Source organism: Sinocyclocheilus anshuiensis, unplaced genomic scaffold, assembly GCF_001515605.1.
Source record: "Sinocyclocheilus anshuiensis isolate Anshui unplaced genomic scaffold, SAMN03320099.WGS_v1.1 scaffold821, whole genome shotgun sequence".
NCBI lineage: Eukaryota > Metazoa > Chordata > Actinopteri > Cypriniformes > Cyprinidae > Sinocyclocheilus > Sinocyclocheilus anshuiensis.
This window is the reverse complement of record NW_015558606.1, coordinates 428,366-445,359: the sequence shown is the minus strand read 5'-3', so window position 1 is coordinate 445,359 and position 16,994 is coordinate 428,366. Positions and strand designations below refer to the sequence as shown.

Genomic DNA, 16,994 nt, shown 5'->3' with positions numbered 1-16,994 from the left:
GGGAAGAGAAATTGATGCGTAGTGTATTATATCTGTGCAACAGTTATTGAGCCTTTCTTTTAACAGTTTTAAATTTCAGTTACCGTGCACGTTAAAAACAATTTATAGTCTTTTCTACCCCCGTTTTGTTCTCACAGACACCCGGTAGCAAGTAACAAAACAACATTAAACTCTGGCAAGAAGATAAAGTCCTTTTTGCAAAATCAAAAAAATACATGACATGTATTTACAAATCAAGTATAATGGGAACACAGAATGATCTTGGAGAGAGCTTTACCGAGCTGACTGCTGTAACCGAACGCGACCAGGGTTTAAGGGTTGAACGAGTGACTGACAGCCACAGCGGAGAAAAGAGTTTGTGTGAACTTTAATGTAAGGACTTAAATATTCATATGTAGCTCACATTAAGCTATCGTATGGCTTCAGAAGTAACACAGAATAATTTGCACAATCGAAGAAAAAAAAAATAATAAAATCTCGGATTTGGATTGGCCCTCTCTGATACCCGATCCGAGAAAAATGGCACTATCGGAGCCGATACCCGATATGAATATCGGATCGGTGCATCCCTAGTCAATACTGCAAAAGCAAAAGAGTAAAATAGCCTGCCAGCTCAGTATCCCTGTTATTTTAGTATCATTCAAATACCACTAGTATTTTAAAAATATTTTAAATTACTTTGTATTTTGGCATTTTTCATTTTAGGATTTTGTTGTGCGTTTTTGTCATTTTATTGTAAGTTTTATTATTAGTATTACTATAATAACCTGTAAGTGTTCAATGTGTCCGTCTATTACTAGACTTAACCAATCCAGACATATTAACTGTATCGCAGGCAATCAATGTCTTCATACAATGGCTGACTTAATATATTCATGTAATTTTATTTCATTTTTCATTTTTAATACTTTTCAGGCCAAAAGTTTAAATCTAACTGTAAATCTAAATGTAAACGTCAAAGCGTCACGTCAAACGTGACTTCCAGGCTCAACACAAAGTTTTATGGTTTGCAGTTTTGCAGAAAGGTACTACATTTGAACAATATGATGACATTATTATTATTATTAAATTCATTATTAATCCAATATTGGAGCTCTAGAGTGTGACATCATATCCTGTTACCAATATCTGGGATCTGAAGCAGGCTAATACTGAATTCATAGTCTAGTGAGACCTCATGAATACAATCCACAGATATTACATCTGTCATGTTGGCACTGTTGTGTGATCTACGACATCAGCCGTTTTATTGTCCCGCACAATTTTCCTTGACTTCACGGGATATAAAGTGTGCATTTCATAATCTTGATGGAAGCAGCAGGTCAGCTATTGTTTTAGGAATATTGTTTATTCAGATATATTACTCATTTGGCATGCTGATTTATACACATAAGGTGAAGAAGAAGGAATATTTGAATGCAATTGGTTCAGAGTGAAGATAGCACTGTTTGTTTGCAGAAGCTTTTTCAAGTCTAATGCATTGACATTCATACATTTTTAAGTGTTTAACAACACTATGTAACTATAAAAGCACACTGTCTGTAGCAGCCCCTCTGTGTAACAGCTAAATCTCACAGACACAATACACCGTTTAAAGCATAAGGCTTTAACTGCACACTAATGAGATGAGGTGCTCCAAACAGCAGATGACTGACCCGGGGAACGTGAGAAGCCCTTAATCTTCAGGGATCTTTCTCCACTGATGGGAAGTCAGGATTAACCTTGAACGCTGGGCTCGCTATAATCTTCCATCATTACTGTCTGCTAAACAATACTACAGCCCAGCATGAGCAAAAGCTCACAGGCAGTAAAACCTCTCAGTGTGTCCTATAGGTTCTCCTAAATCTGAATTGCTGACGGATGCAGATTAAGTAATGGTATACAAACATAGTTTTTCATTGGACGCATTGACATTGACCTCAACAACAAAAGATATGGGAATACTGATGCACTAAAAATTCAGCAACCAAAAATGTTTGGCTAAACAGCTTCTTTTTTTTTTCAGGCAAAACCACTGACCGAAATGGTGACATTTAATTTCTACTTCTCATTGAGTTTTGACTGTGTCAGCATCTTTTTCCATGCACAAATCGTGGATAAGCTACAACAGATAAACTTCCCAGCAGAGCGGATACACTTCACCTAGGGCTGTGCAAAAAAATCGAATGCGATTTTCATGCGCATCTCGTCAGTAAAGCCGCTCCTGTGATTAGTAGTAAATCTCCACCACGTGCGTTCAGATGGTGTAGCTCGTCAGAGTAGCAAAATCTGTTTGGCTGAAATATCAGGCAGCTTGTTGCTACTATGACTGGTTCAAAGGTGCAGTAAGTGATTTCTGAAAAACACTGTTGAAAGCGGATCAGACTGAGCACCAAAACACACTTCTAGCCAAACAGCAGTAAGGGGCGTGTCCACTCATGATGGTGGAGTTGGCGGAACTATCAAGATAGGGGTGTGATCCTATTGGCTAGGGACGTGTTCGTTTTGGTGATTTCAAATCTCAACAGCGTTTCTCAGAAATCGCTTACTGCAACTTTAATATATCACCCGAGAAGACAGTGAGTTCAGTTACCCAAATACTCAAATGTAATTACCCAAACTTTATTTTCAGCAAAATCTTTCATTTCAGTTTCGATAAATATGTTATTTTGGTGCATCACTATCAGGGCTCTACAGTGCGTTAGTGAGTCAATGATTCAATTACCCATTCATAAAGACAGTCAGTACTTCGTTCCTGAGTGAATCAGCCGTTCAAACGAATCAATTGAATGAATGATTCAGTGATAAAATCAGTGACTTGCCGCCACCTGCTGGCAATTTTAGTTTAATTTTTAAAATATCTTTTCTGTTATTTAAATCATTTAATATTTCTATATTCAAAATTGTATATTTAAAACATTAACCTCAACATGAATTTATGAATTTAATTGCACTCATGCGACCTCTGAGCCTCATTAAACGTCTGAAAATACACCTACAAGCCACTTGTGTGTTCTTCTGTGCCAACTCTGTAGCACAAATGTATTTCTTAAATACTGATTTCATTTTATTGGTAACTTATTCTTATTCTACTTCTTATTCTACTTGTTTTTATTCTGTTGTTTTAATTAGAAATGTTAAAAAGCTTATAAATATATATATTTTTAATTTGACATAAAAGATTACATACTTTTAATAAAGTTAGAAAAATGCCATTACAAAGGTAAAAACAAAATTCCCTGTAAATCACTTTAAGGAGTCAAATATCACCTCATAATGGGAAGGTTAATTTTTTATCAGAATTTTTGATTTAGTGATTAGAAGGTGCTCCTAAATTTTTGACCGTGCTCCTAAATTGAAAAGTAAGCGTAGAGCCCTGACTATACTGGAACCATTTGTAGATATATATACATATAAATATATATATTACATTTCTACATTATCTTGTCTAAATAAATTAGAAATAAAGCACTAAAACCAAAATTATAATGTACAGGATATTAATTTTGAGATATTGCTAAATGTTTACAGTATACATTCAACAGAGTTATTAAATTACAAGTGTTTTTACAGATCACCTTTAATTGAGCATTAGATGATGACAAAGGTGTAAAAATGATTTCAGTCTAAAAATAGAGCAAATACATATAATTAAATTAAATATCCAGAGATAATGACAAATTTTGGAGGGAAAAACAATTTACCACCATTCAGTGCAAGTATGTGAGAAGGCAAAACATAGAGTAGCATTAGGTCACACTATATCTATCAGTCCAAAATCTAGACTTATAACAATTGCGCAAAATACCAAAGTCCAATGTTTATGACAGAGAGATTGCAATATCAGTTTAATAAATAAAAAAAAACACTATTAAATGTGGTCCAGAAATCAAAATAACATTATCGCCAGGTCCCTGCTAATACCCATACCTACAAAATCCTGTCACAATTAACAAAAATAAAGTACATTTAAAGGGGTCCTATTATGCAGGGCTCTACGCTTATTTTTCTTTTTAGGAGCGCTTGTGCTCCTAACTTAAAAAATTTAGGAGCACCAAAATTTGATTAAAAAAATGCCTACACTCATAGAAAATAAAGTATTTGAATTTTAAAGACGTGGCACGACGCTGCGCTTCTCGTCCGGTGCGCGTCCGCCTGAAATGCTGTTTTTTTTCACCTCCGTGCCCAAACGTCTTTGTTTGGGCTTCCGAAAGCGGATGATGTCAGGAAACAGTGGTTGAATTTTATTTTTTAACTCTGTTCCTGAGCATTATAACCCCAATTTGCTATTGTGTGCTGCGCATTTTACTGAGGACAGCTTCCACAACATGAGGGAGTACAGTGCCAGATTCACCCAAAAGTTTTTGTTGAAAGACGGAGCAAGGGGCGTGGCAGTAATGAAACACTGTCTAAGCTGTTCGCCAATCACAATGCACTGGGACAGCTAACCAATCACAACACATTTTGTTTTTCGGAAGGCGGACCTTCATCAAAGCCGGAACTAATTGAGCCGTTTGTGCCAGGCTGGGGAGAAAGGTATTTTAATAATGTATATTATGTGAAAAATAATGCATTTTTCGAACCACCAAGCATGAGAGCATGTTCTAGTACACCCCCAAAACAAAATCAAGACTTTGTAAAAGAGCATAATAGGACCCCTTTAATGCACATTGAACCTGATAAACAAAGGCAGACTGTTGACTCTAGTGTAAAATCACTTTTATAGGTGTGGTGTGTGAATGCAGCTGCAGCTCTGAGGCATGTCATTGTGCTGGCTTCCTGCTTTTATTCAGCAGAGACACCAAACACACATTAACTGTGAAAAAGAGAAGGTCCTGAAGACTGAGAAAGACATTTCCTATTCTCTAACACACACAGCCCAGCAGCTGGTGCTGAATGTGAGAGAAACTACAGTAATAACTGATGAGACAGATCCACTGGGAGCTTCACTAGAGGCTAGCAATGTTTCTCACCAGAAGATAACACTCTTGACCATTAAATCCTTTACAAACAGCAACCTAAACAACAACAAAAGCACATTCATCCTTCCTCGCAGCAGTGAGTCTGCGCCGGTCACATGCATCTGAATGGGACAGGCAGAGTGCTTTTGTGTTGGTATCACTGCGGCAGCAGTCATGGCCGCCCCGCTGCAGGCGCTCACAAAATGGAGACTGCAGGAGAGGAAGGAGAGACACAGTATGGAGCCGTCTTACTCTCAGAGCTGCTGCACTTTAACAAGCTTCAATCACGTTCTTTCAATGAACACAAAGGTCCCATTCACGTCTGTTTTGAGGGTATCTCCGGCGAGAAAGATAATCACAATATCCGTACTGTCAGACGTATCGGAGCAGTCATGTCAGATGTCAGGTGAAATAATTGGTAATCTCACAGATCTGGTACAGAGCCACAGCTGACGGGAGGAGCACAGTTACTGGCAACACGCAGGTGCTTCTTCAGTTATAGCTGCTTTTATGACCCAGTGGTTGAACATTATTAAAACTAATCTTCAACTTTTTCCTTTTTGTTATATGATGGTCTTATTAAACTATCATGGAAACTTTTTACCATACCTTTATAAATTGTTTTAATGTATAAATATCAACATTTAACCATGGTTCTGTACCCAAACTTTCTATCTAGATTATGGAAATCCTATAAAGATATACACTAAAAAGCCATTATAAAAATTATTACATTACATGTATCTAATTAAAGAGTAAAATAAACATATAGGCTAGCTTTTCTACATTTATTTAGCAAAACTGATATCAATTCGTACACAAATTATGACTTCTATCAGTTTTTTTTCCCACCGTAATCAACTACTTTTCCCCAGTGAACTCATTTACCAAGGAGAGATGAAATGTGAAATTTACAATGTCATTTCCACCACAGTATGTTATTACACCTAATGTATTGCTTCAGATGTGGTGGAAATGACACTGGTGACAAAAGTAGAATTCTCCTGTAATATTTCATGTGTATTCACTTTTAGAAATTGTTATTACACAAAATAAATAAACAACTGAGAATGTGAAAAGTGTGTTTTAAAAGAGTTTATTTTCTAAAAATGCCCGTAGCTGAAGAAATATCCATTCACAGATGAAATAGGCTGTTTATGTTTATTTATTTCACTTTTTTCAAATGAAAACCAATAAATATTTCAACACGCTATATTATTGTCAAATCGCCTCAGTTGCATTTTCAGTAAACTTCGGAAAATAATTTTTGCACCAATTTTGTATAAAAATTTCATCTTTTGGCAGTCCAAAAACATGAATCAAAAATTGAGGTTGATAAAGTTCAAAGTTGGGTACAAAAAAAAAAAAGTGTGAGAATAGAGCTGCAGATATTTGACTTGATATGAGTTTTGCAATGTCTGTTTAAAACACCTGGTTTTGTAGCTCAATCAACCAACTATTACTGAAACTGCCTCATGCTGAAGAGATTGATAAAAATTCAATCAAAGAAGATAGTACTTCGATAGCAAAACTCTTTCGAAAAGCCTCTTTCGTTTATTAATACGACATCTGTATCATCAGACCGAACCTTTCAACTTGTTCACTCTTTTCATTAGACAGACTTTGGCCTCAGGTCTGAGAAAGACTTTGATTAACTGCTAGCAAACAATCTGCTGTTCCGTGCCAAGAGAATGAACACAAAAGCCATTCAAAATAAACTCTATTTTAGGTCATGCAAATTTCGTGTTTATCATTTTGCATGATAAAAAGCCCCTATGTACACTAATCCTTCAACATATATAGACACAATGCGATCTTGTGGATCTGGTGAAATCTCAAGTACTGATGCAAGGAAGCTGGAACTTATTTAGAATTTTTGCATGATATATTAGCTATAAACTAGGGCTGCACGATATATCGAAATTATCGAAATATCGCAAATGTAAATATCATTATCATTTTAATAATAGGCTACTTAAATCAAAACGTTGCAAAAGGTCAAAGTTTTAGTTCGACGCATATAGCAGAGAATTGCTTGACGTTAAAAAGAGTTATTAAGTGCAATAAGTTGCAGAAAACAACTCTTTGCCGTCTCGTCTTGCTGTCTGACTCACACCTGAAGCATGCGCACAAGCCGCATCTCACACAGCGTCTCTTCAGTTCTGACGCACACATTTAAGTAATGCCAAAACACTGCTGGTCACTTTCAGAAGTTATAGTGATTCTTTATTTTCCAAGAAAGAATGTGAAACAAATTGGTTATATACTTTTCATTTTTAAATATTTTAAAATATCATTTAAATTGAGTTTACACACGTTAAGCAATATCGTATCGCATATCGAATATCGCATTTTTTAACAAGGTATCGCATATCGCATTTTTCTTCAATATCGCACAGCCCTACGTATAAACCTTATTATATTTCATCCAAACCTACAGGGTATATGTCGTTATTGATATCTAGCCTGTCATATTTTGTATAAGTGAGCTTAAGGTGATCATAAATAGGAGCCAACACAATGAAAGAGCATGAATTATAAATGATTTATACACACAGACTAATGCCAGATTCATTTGATTTATCTAGATCTATCTGTAGATTACAAAGACAGAGCTGGCCTTTTCAAATATTAACAGATTTTTTCCTGCATGTCTGGTACTAGAGGAAACCCTGCTGACATCAGCTCATTCTGAACAGGCTCCCTTGCAATCCTAAAAACACAAGTAAAAGCACACATGCCTTCTCACTGACTGTTTGGAAGGAAGATGTCATTATGGCTGTGCTGTGAGGAGTAATGGTGAACAGATGGAGATGTGGACAGTGAACACGGATGGGTTTTAGCTGCTAAAGGACTCGGTGAGCCACAGTTTAACACCTCTTGACCAGACATTACAGCTCTCGCTCTCAGCGATGTGCCCTGAGACCAGCGACTGAACATAAAGTACTCAACATCTTTCAGTTTAACATAGCAGGATTTTTATCCTTCAATCCATTAGGAAAAGAAGATGCAAAGTAGGAACTACATGGTTGACTTGCTCTAACAGTCTCTGTTTGGTCAGGTATATATTTCATAAACTGAACTGGTGTCAATTTTCTTCAGATGTTTTTTTAATGCCCACACTTTTAACCATAGGCTATGCTATGTTGGGTAACCCTGCACAAAAATGGTTACATCATTTGCACATCACAGAAAAAGTCAGCTAGTGGTTTTCCTGACTGCTGCTCGTCTCAAAGTGCAACACTGGGACACACTTCTGCAACATTACAGCAATATTACAATACTGACATTTAAGACTGAAGAGAAGCCAGCTATAAGATTTTAGTCCGGCGATTACAGCATAAAATTCGTGTGATTTAATGTATAAAAAAAAAAGTATGACGAACATAAGAATAACCAGAAATTAAGTCACAAGTAACTGACAAAAATATGTCCAGGCCTGTCTAAATCTAAGAATACAAACACATCAACAAAAGTTGATGTTTTTGATGATCACAAGACAATGAGGTTTCAAAGCTAAATCACTATAAATAAATAAATAAATAAACGGAAAAGTGTTTTAAGAGTTTATTTTCTAAAAGTTACTGTAATGAAGAAATAACCATTCAAAGGTTCAAAGGCTATTTATGTTCATTTATTTCACTTTTTTAAAATGAACACCAATAAACGTTTCAACAGTAGCATGCTATATTATTGTCAAATCACCTCAGTTGCATTTTCAGTGAAATTTGTATTTACAAGTCTAAAAAAAAAAAACACTTTCAGAATAACACTTTTTCCCGCACCTTCTGACAATGGGTTTTTATCATTTTATTAATTTCCGTGATTTTTCTGTTAATTTTTAAAACGATTAACTTCTATAACTTTTCAATGTGTTAAGATGTTATTAATTTCCATAATTTTGCAATTTTAAAGATTTTAATAAGTCTAAAATTATAGTATTTGTTAAGCATATAGTATATATACATATTTTAATTAGCTTTTATTTTTATATTTTCAGTTTTCAATTTATTTTAGTTTAAGTTTTAGAAATTTTACATGCTTGTTGTTACTTTTTTTTTTTTGCTCCTCTAAAATCGTCAAGTTTTTCATCCAATATTTTTATTTTAGCCTTATTTCAGTTAATAAAAACAATTTTAATAGTTTCTTAGGATTAAGTTGCCTTTCTAGTTTAACCCGAGTTGATTTGCTGAAAACCTGTCTGAGTCAAACAGAAAAATAACATTAACACAAGTGAAGTGTGGCCTGACTGTTACATTTCACTACTAGTGTGATCTTCCTTCAGTCTGAGAAAGTACAGATGAAAACAAAGGTGAAAACTCAACCCCTCCCCCCTCACACACACACACACACACACACACACACACACATTTACCCACTGAAGTCTCTCACATATTCCTCTATTATAGCAACAGTATTACACCTGTCTGGCTCCTTCTTCTCTCCTCACCATCTCTTACACTGGGATTAATCATGTTATCATGACAAAAACTCACCAGATTACATTTTAAGCCTGTTGTTGACATGTCTGAAATAATTTTCTGGCTTTGACAGATTAAATAACGGCAACTTCATTATGTCATAAGAAAAAAAACCTAGAGAAACAAACCAGAATCTATTCAAACCTGCAGCAATCAGTGTTTGCCATAAACTGATCATTAGATCATGAGTGCAGCTCAAAATCTGCGACAAAACCGATGCAGCTCTGCAGACACTTATGAGTTCAATTACACTTCTACATTAAGAAAACGAGCCCTTTCTTCATGACCGAGCCGTCTGAGCTCACAGCGCCGCAGACGAGCCGCTAAAGACCGGCTGCGGGTGTGTGGATCTGGCCTGAGGAGACGCAGTCAGTGCGAGAGCAGAGGAGAAGCCGCCCATCCCCCACCAGCCCCGCTGTCCTCCATCTTTAATCTCCAAACCCGCTACCCTTCACACTCCACTAACAGCACAAAAACGCATACAACTCACCTGGGATACTCATGGTCGCAAAGGTCGGCGTTCCCGCTATTCGGAATTCGATAAAAGTTTTGCTAAATATGGATTTATGAATTGAAAATTGGACTGGGAGAAGGAACCGCGCCTTTCAGAAGAGCAGCAAGCCTAAACCGCCATCTGGTGGCATTTTCCACAATCGAATGGCGCGAGTTGACATCGGAGCCCGAGCGCCCTCTGGCGGACACAGCCGAGAATAGCCGAAGCACAGCGGGCGGCAGGGGGAGGAGGAGAGACCCTCGTAACCAGGACAAACATGTCTGCAGTTTAGGCGCTAAAATAGCACAGATTTGGTGCTGATGTGTTTCTTCATAGGAAAGACACGTTATGCGGGCTTATAGGCGTTTAAACTGTAGAATCCTAAAACATAATTGGTCAACATTATAAACTGTATTTGTTGATTTATTTAATGGTGTGATTGATGTTTCAGGAGCTCTATAAATTGTAAACAGCTGCAATACTTTCTCAGAATTTATAATGATTTTTATTCCTTGTAACTCTGGGCAAAAGTTTGTTTTCACTATCGTAGCATATTGAATATTCTGTTGATTTTATCAGGTATGATCAAGTTTTACTTCCTTTTTATTTCTCCCTTTGTCTGATTGCTTTAATTGAATCTTGTCGACTGCCCTCATGCGCACTTTTTCATGTGAAAACAAGATATTAAAGCTCTGTCTTTAGTAATTGACTAATCTGTAGTGACCTTTGTGTAATTGCACCAGGGGTTTGGAGTGTAATGTATGTGGGTAGTCTTCACACTGAGAGGGTCTAGAGCTGTTGTCTGGTCCACATTGGCCTCTCATCTTGCAGGGCTAATGAATCATTCAAATTAAGAGAAAGGTCTGAATCACAATCAAAACAACCCATCAGGCCACCTCAGATGCTGTGGCAAACATAGAAAAACATAAAAACAAGATGAAATGTAATTTGCTTCATCTGTTCTTTCTGTGCTGTTTAAGACATCAAATATAGCACATAATGGCCTTTAAGCGACTAAGAAAACATTACAAGTGCATCTCGACACAGAACAATGACACCGACATATTTTAAGATATGTCAGAGCAAGATATTTTCAGTTAAGACAGCTCAATCGTGCATTTTAGTCTGGGACTAAGCCTTGTCTGTGAAACCGGGGGAATGTATGTGAAACAATGAAAACAATACCTTGTGCTGACAGTCAATTATCCAAACATCTTGTCGCATTTTCACCGTATTTTCTTAGTTGATAATGCAATAAGCACATTACTAATTTGAAGTTCTAAATTGTAAAAATATGTAATGTTTTGTCTCAATAATTTTCAGATAGTTTGTACTTGTCACAAAATATTAATAGCAAAACAATGGAGCAATTGTATCTAAAGACATTGTATCTAGCTCAAATCTGGGTCCATAGATAGATAGACAGATAGATAGATAGATAGATAGACAGATAGATAGATAGATAGATAGATCACATCATTTGTGAGACCAGGCCAGCTTATCATTCTCCTCACAAACATGCCAGATCAAAGAGAGCACTTTTTATCCATCTATACATGCATATTCTTTGCATTTGTATTTCCTGTTCCCTCCCCCATCTGGATTTATCAGTTAGTCCCAGTGTTGTTTCTGTACACTAGAATCTCTCCCCAGCAGTGGCTTTTGTCAGTCTGGTAGATTCGAGACACTCTAACCCAATTAGCTGACAATACATTTATGAGCAGGACAAAAGAGAATTTACTAGGCCTCATTCTTCTCCCAAGAGAAGAATGATGGAAATGGAAACGGGTGGAAAGTGTGAGTCACTGAAGGGAATGGGTCTGGTGGCACACATGGCTTCTGTCACTAAACACACATGTCTGAAAGATCACTATATATAATATCCAAAGGTCTCATGCTCCAATGTGTTGAGTGTATTTTGAATGTATTTTGCTAACAACAATATTTTGCCTCACAGCTCATCAACAAGTCATGGACTAAAAGTCAGAATTCGCATTCTGATGTCAAGATATCTTCAAAGATAATATTTAGCGGTTACTCATGCTCCCTCTTCTGTCATAACATCTATGTCTGTGTAAAGTTCAAACAGCAATCAATACTTCTCTATCACAGTCTTTTCACTGAGCACTAACCCTGCAGACAGACACATGCTCGAAGGAAATAAATATGTACACCTTTCTGCTTTGAGAGACAGGAATAATGAGACTCTTGTTGGGGCCAGTTGCATAAACATAGCCACTATTTTAAGACTAGTTCGACCAATTTGACCTTTTTGTATCTGAAATCAAGTTATGGCCAGTTTTGAAGAAAAAGATTAAATGACTACATTTTTTAAGACAAGTCTATATTTATGCAACTGGAAGCAGCAAGTGGTTTGCTTTGGGAATCATCCACCAGCAGTGATAACAGTCTTTAATATGTTTAGGGATAATAGTAAGAGTCATAAGAGTTTACTATTTTTTTAATGTATTTTATGTTATATTTATTTTATATAATTTTTATTTATATTGCTTATTTATGCATATTGTATTTTTAAAAAGGCAAACGCAAATTGTGAAAGGAAATTGCATATAACTTTACATTAATTGTCTTGTCTAGCTGTATGTATCTCATACATTGCACCTTAATATTATTTTAATAAATCACCGAAAATTTTGCTAAACAATTTATTCAAATTCACAACATAACACTGGAGCTATTTTCACATTGACACGTCCCTTCCGACTAACAACTTGGCAAATGCAACATCTTGTAAATACAACCTCACTTGGTCATTCATGTGGTCGGAACGTGTAAATACTATTTATGACTCCACTTGCAGGCCACATTACATAAAAGCCTGGACTATAACAAGAGAAGAGATATATTACTGTTCAAAGTGTTTTAATTTTCTATACGTCATGATTTGCAGCCGAACATTTATGTACTAAATAATTCTACCATGCCATGTCATCATACAGTTTAGGGCTGCACGAATATGACAAAAATCATAATTGTCGAGTTTTCCCTTGAAATTGCGATTATTAATTACGATTATGACAATTTACATTGAATGATGTTTATAGCCTACCATTGTTTGATGCAAATGCATGCCGTATTTTTATATGAAAATAAACAAGCTGAAAACACTCTAACTGAAAAACTTTTAGTGCTTTTCTACAGTATTAAGCCTCAAATGTCAACTATACATCGGATTGGTTTCTTCTTTAAATTATAAAAAAGTTAAAATATGAATGGTATTATAATGTTATAGCCTACTAAAACTACAATTAAAATAATGGGGAAAAACCCTTAAGCTAACATGTAGAAAGAAAAAAACGCATAAGCACACAGAATAACAAAGTGGACTTTGACGATTAATTGCCGCTTTGAACGATTACGTAATTGCGGCATCCATAATTGTAATCGCGATTAGAAATTCGATTAATTGTGCAGCCCTAATACAGTTTTAAATCAACATATTTCACAATTAATTAATTGTTTCTCAGTCACAATCACATGTTGCAGCAAGTTCAAACAAAGCCATTCCCTGCAGCCACAGTAAATGTTTGCACTGATTGCTGCTCTCCTCTTTGTCTCCATGGCAACTTGATATAAGGGATGTAATTACCCTGGCCAAAAGTACTTGAAGATGCCTTATCCGCTGCTTCCGTTTCTCTGGGACACAATCGGTGGGAGGGAGAAACAGTAGGTGGAAAGGAATATAACAATTTGACCTGACTCACAGGTCAGTGATGAGCTATTCAAATCATATTTTTATCCTGTATGACTACATACTGTCATAGAGTAATAGTGTCTATTATATTCAAAACGTAGCACATTTCTATATTTAACGTTGAAAGAGCACTTTCTTAGACTTCAAATGTTTACATATAAATTTTGTGTACATACAGTGTAGATATAAAACTGTTTAGATATAAATTATACCTTTTTAATATAAATGTTCTTTTACTTTTAAATTTCAGTTATCATGAAAATTTTAAACACCAATTGGATTTCATACATTCTTTTCTGTACAACTCAGCACAAGCAATTGTCGAGAGCAATTGCCTGATTGCTCAATCAATTTGAATGCTTTTGAATTGTTAATCAAAGTTGCTCTTAAGCGTCTCGAGCAGGCAGATCAGGACATTTTCACTTAGACAGAATGCTCAGAAAGCAGTTAACAGGCTGAGTGTTTGATAAGTTTTAGATGTCTGCAGGTCACAGCGCTTTACTCTGATAAATCTTTAAAGCTTTGTCTCTGAACAGTTGAAAGACTTATAGATCGCAATAGCAGCCTCTGAAGGGCCTTTTTCATCATTTCCACCATGATTTTCACCTTTCAGCTATATGGATTAAAATATTGTGCTTTGCTATATTGTCATCATATGTGTCTATAGAACATACAATCTATATGAATAATGCAGGGGAAAAAGTCCACTGCCTCATACAAGCATTTGTCACAAAAGATTTATTGCTTTAGCTGTCCATAAATTCACATCTGTGATTACAGTAAAATTTTGCAGGGCCAAAATCACTATAAGAAAAGGCTGGCACATGCAAAAACAACACAGCATGACGCTGTCAACACAGTGTCACTCCCTTAGCCTTAATCACACAATGTCCAGCAAATGTCTTTGAAGCAAGGACAGCTAACAGCAATCATGTCTGGCAGCTTAGCTCTATTTTTACAGCACAGTAACCTTGCTGTGAGCTCTCACAGCAGCTCTTTGGCTTTTCCTCCCCTTTTGTTGGTGTCTGTGCTCTGTTGCACCAATAAAAAATGGATGAGGTTCAGAATACTCCATATACTCATAGTCATGATGGTCAAACCGAGCCAACAAGCTTGATCCCTCATCCTTTAGCCGTTTATAAGCATGTTATCAAGGAGTACTTCCCATTAATTGTTGGGGACTTGACGCTTGGGACTTGTATGTTGTATTTTTTCAAGATGCAGGTGAAAATAGGATCCTCAGAGACTCTGCAGAAGATAGCTATATTAGCGCCATACTGGGGTCAAAAATGGGACTGAGAACAGGGAGTTTTTTCAGGGAGCTGTACAAGGGGCCCAAAAACCTAGCGACATCACTGGCGTTCACACCCGTGCATGATAACATTCTGTTTATTATAGGCATGCCGCAGTTATGTGGTCTGCCGCTTTAAATGCTCAAACTCTTTGAAGCAGGATGGATTCAAATTGGCTTTTATCATTCATCAGCTAGAAAAATATCGCTCTGAAAATTATTTCAACGATATGATTCCTATGTGTCATTATCATTTTAACTGTCATGTGGACTTTGTTATTCATAGAATTAAAACAATTATTAAAACTTTATTTATTGTTAGTTATCAGCCTTTGTGTGAATGGACCTTAAAAGGTTTGTACAGCATACTGATTATGTGGAATACATGCTGGAAAATGTTTGTTTGTTTGTTTGTTTTTTCAATTTTATTACACATTGTACATTTTATTGTGATTGTACATACAGTGATATTTCTTTATGAAATAATTTTCAATTATTTTATTTCAGCAAAGTCTAAAAAAATCTGCTAACTATTTTATAGCATTAGAGGGACTTTTTTTTGTATAGAACTAGATTAATCTTACATAAAATGAACTTAGCATGAAAAGTAATTCTTTTTTAAACACATCAAATATCTGTCTTCCTCTAAAATTGTGATTTTGGCCAGACGGATCTCTTGACCTCAACAGTTGTTTAAAAATGTAATTCATACTGTCATCCTAAATAAAGTTAAAGTGATATTCAGCTTAGGCTATATATATTATTACTACATTTATTTATTATTAAACTAACACAAATTATTTGAATTAGCAGAAATGTAATGTTTACTGCATATGTGTCTGTTTTAAAAATGTCAAGCAGTCTCAGACAGCAGGCCAGCTGCCGCTTCAAGAGCCTAAAAGATAATTCACATGCTAAGCATCTAACTGTAGCCTACAGTAAAATCACATGCAAACTTTTTGTCACCTGTCAAGCAGTTAAGTTAACCTTAGTCAGGTTATTAATGCTGTGAGGGTTACAGTGGGTTGCAATGCAACTGCCCACTGCCAAACCATTGCTCCGCCATGTCAGCAGTTGACGTTAAAGAAAATAGCCTAACCACTTAAGTGCAATCACGTAGCACCACTAAGAAGTGATCAAATATAAGAATGCAACAATGCACCAAGCCGAGCATTTGTGCCTGCATTGATGTCCTTGGGTAGAATATGTTTCAGGGTACATTAATTCATCACACTGATGTTCTCAGCTTTCTCATGTTCAGAGAAGCATGTTCAGCTAGTAATCAGCTTTTGTTCCTCTCAACAGGAAATGCCTTATCCATTTTTATGTTTGATTATAGGCCTATATCAATTGCCTCATGATACCAATGTCTATAACAAAGCTATTATTGTTTTGTATTCTGCAGTTCATTGTCTTATTCTGTTTTTAGCATTGGGGAAAAGTCTGTGACTGACAAGATAACTAACTCTGAGGTTAGATAAGGATATGTGGCAGTTTCTTTTAAGTATTTAAAAGCCCCGCTGACATACAGAACAGCTGTACTCATGTACCATTGTAAAGAGGAATTGGTGTGTGTAGTATTTCAGTATCTGAATTATGTATGATGAATATAATTATTTATATGATTAATATCATTATGTGTCATTAATGATGATAATTAATTATGTTTAAGAATAACCTCACTTATTGCTGAAACGATATAACACGACAAATGATTACAATTACACAGTTCACAAGAATGCATGTCAGAATCAGCATCCTCATTCAACAAGACAGCTGTATCCTGCCTGCAGCTCCTGGAATTATAATGACACCTGCTGTCTTTGTGCATGGTGAATAAACCTTCATCCCCTTTGTTAGCATGCCGAGCATATGTTCTGAAATATTTTCTGAATCTGTACTGGGAATAAATTTGTTTGTTTGATCAATTTGATTGTTTATAAATAAATTGATTATACATATGACTTAATGACATTAGTTTAATGTCTAGGGAATGAACAGTGTTTAGAAATGTTGAATAGAGATGCATCAAAGAAAAAATAGCTATTCTCTTTAGTCAAATGGGAGTTTCTTG

The 16,994-nt window shown here is 35.9% G+C and overlaps 1 protein-coding gene across 2 annotated transcripts in view; it reads right to left on the bottom strand.

The window, feature by feature from the left end:
- Positions 1–10,317, bottom strand: part of LOC107680237 (cohesin subunit SA-1-like) — a 41,959-nt gene extending 31,642 nt beyond the window's left edge. Inside the window, exon 1 of one of the 2 annotated variants that reach the window (XM_016476039.1) lies at positions 9,912–10,317. The gene's annotated coding sequence lies outside the window, so the exon portion shown is untranslated. The remainder of the gene's footprint in view (positions 1–9,911) is intronic. The other variant, XM_016476040.1, reaches the window with a different exon arrangement.
- Between the last annotated feature and the right edge of the window lie 6,677 nt (positions 10,318–16,994).